A 2,705-nucleotide genomic window follows, 5' to 3' on the forward strand; every position below is an offset into this window, starting at 1 on the left:
CTTAGTATTTTTTGCTTACTTTTTTTATATCTTTACAAATATACCATTAATGCCCTCTTTCCATTATTCTTAATTCCTGAGTCATAACATCTAATGTAGACCAAATAGTGATTAAAGTACTTTAACCGCGTGTTTTCATGACCAGGCTCAACTGACACATTTTCATCTTTTTGGGTCCATCCAGCCGCGTCATAATGCGCATGTGAACCGCAGGACATGCGGGATTGAGGATTATCTCTGTCGCCCCTGTTGGTCGCGGGTCTGTTGTGATGCCAAGCAGAAACCAAATGATTAAATAGCATCTGAACAGAAACAGGAAGGACCTTAAGGACGGTACGTTTGGCCTAATTGAAATGCTGTAAACAGCACTGATGCTTGTGTGTCAGTCGGCTGCAGTGACCAGGCCCCGCGTCAATTCAGTCTCCCATCCTTGAATATAATAAAATAATATGGGTATATATAGAGGTTTTTGAACGGTTATACTGGGGGATTTGACATTTGTCTTTCAACTAATGTGAATTCTAATTCTGAACAATAAAAGCGCAAAAAACAATAACACAGTAAATATTTGGATTTTGTTTTAATTGAAAAAAAAAATAAAATAAAACTTTTTCCATGCGCAGAACACTTAATTTGATTTTCATTTTCTTTTTAGATAATAATACACAAATAAAATGAAATCTAACTACAATTTAATAGAAACACAGTTTCGTTTAAAAAAGCTTCGAACAATATTAATTTTCTTTTTATTTTCTTTTTTCAAAAGCGCAGCTCGATTACAAACAGGTGATCCTCATCCTCAGGAGCAAATGTGATAAATATGGAGCAAGTTTGTTGAAATGAAATCTACGGAGCCCGTGTCCTGACATTAAGATATAAAAATATATCTTGTTCCCACAGATTAATATCTTGTTCCCACAGGTTATTATGTCGTTCGCACGAAATACTATTCCGTTCCCACAAGATACTTTTCCGTTCCCACAAGATACTATTGCGTTCCCTCAAAATACTATTCCGTTCCCTCGAAATGATTAACTCGTGCGAACGCAATAATTATGTCGTTCGAACGCAATAATTAATCCGTTCGAACGCAATAATTATTCACGTCATAAGTCATTCACGCGGATATGCTCTCTGTACGCCGGCAAAAGCCGCTTTCAGCGGTAACTTCCGTGTCTCTGTGACCCATATTCGTTCAAAAAAGGAACATGAAAAACAAAAATGATCACTTTATTACTGTCTCAATGAATATAAGAAAAATATCAAAAGATTTATGATAACTAGGCTGCTTTGTCATACGATAGCTCATGCTAGGCTACTACTAGCTCCGCCGCAGAGCTCTCTGATCATGTATGCCGGCATTTGGGCAACTGGCTGGTCTGTTGTCAGACAGCTGATATTGTAGTTTAGGGTCGAATAGGAATAATAATATTCAGGACTTGTCTTTTATTAACTTTAGCAGTCAGTATCTTTACATTCGAAGGCTATTAGGCTACATGCTAACTGACTAGCCGATCATTTCCTGTTATTAATTTACGTCATAGATTTACAGCAGATACCTTCACATTTCTGTCTGTGTGTGTCTCATTACATTGCATTGAAGACACGGAGGATGTTTAGAGAACAGATTTATTTATTTGCTGCCAATCACTGGCCAATCATTGGTCTTGTTGTTAGACCTTGGTCACAGGGACACGGTGATTGGCTAGTGATTGGCAGCAAAGCACTCTGGGAAACGGGACGTACTGCTATTGTTGTTATGCTACAAGCTAAAGGTAAGTGCTTTAGGCGAAGCATCCAGCTTAATATGATATTTTTCAGATTTTCATCGAGAAAATAACAGATCGACCATTCTTGCTTTTATTTTTACCCCTATTGAATGCTCACAGAGACACGGAAGTAGCGGCAGGAAGCGGCTTTTGCAGCAAGATGACTGAGGGCGTACCAGATGATGTGAACGTGAATACGATGGATGCTTCTGTGCTTTTTAAAATAAATAAATCTGTTCTCTAAACATCCTCCGTGTCTTCAATGCAATGTAATGAGACACACACAGACAGAAATGTGAAGGTATCTGCTGTAAATCTATGACGTAAATTAATAACAGGAAATGATCGGCTAGTCAGTTAGCATGTAGCCTAATAGCCTTCGAATGTAAAGATACTGCTGCTAAAGTTAATAAAAGACAAGTCCTGAATATTATTATTCCTATTCGACCCTAAACTACAATATCAGCTGTCTGACAACAGACCAGCCAGTTGCCCAAATGCCGGCATACATGATCAGACAGAGAGCTCTGCGGCGGAGCTAGCCTAGCAGGAGCTATCGTTTGACAAAGCAGCCCAGTTATCATAAATCTTTTGATATTTTTCTTATATTCATTGAGACGGTAATAAAGTGATCATTTTTGTTTTTCATGTTCCTTTTTTGAACGAATATGGGTCACAGAGACACGGAAGTTACCGCTGAAAGCGGCTTTTGCCGGCGTACAAGATCATATCCGCGTGAATGACTTATGACGTGAATAATTATTGCGTTCGAACGGATTAATTATTGCGTTCGAACGACATAATTATTGCGTTCGCACGAGTTAATCATTTCAAGGGAACGGAATAGTATTTTGAGGGAACGGAATAGTATCTTGTGGGAACGGAATAGTATATCGTGCGAACGACATAATAACCTGTGGGAACAAGATATTAATC

General features: G+C 38.4%; 1 long non-coding RNA gene across 1 annotated transcript; it reads left to right on the forward strand.

Moving 5' to 3' along the window:
- Positions 1–1,653: 1,653 nt before the first annotated feature.
- Positions 1,654–2,014, forward strand: LOC144992158 (uncharacterized). Its single transcript, XR_013656021.1, has 2 exons — positions 1,654–1,775; positions 1,890–2,014. It is a non-coding gene; the product is annotated as an uncharacterized LOC144992158 (long non-coding RNA).
- Positions 2,015–2,705: the final 691 nt, after the last annotated feature.

This window comes from Oryzias latipes, chromosome 5 (genome assembly GCF_053564925.1).
Source record: "Oryzias latipes strain Hd-rR chromosome 5, Olatipes_Hd-rR_3.1".
Lineage (NCBI taxonomy): Eukaryota > Metazoa > Chordata > Actinopteri > Beloniformes > Adrianichthyidae > Oryzias > Oryzias latipes.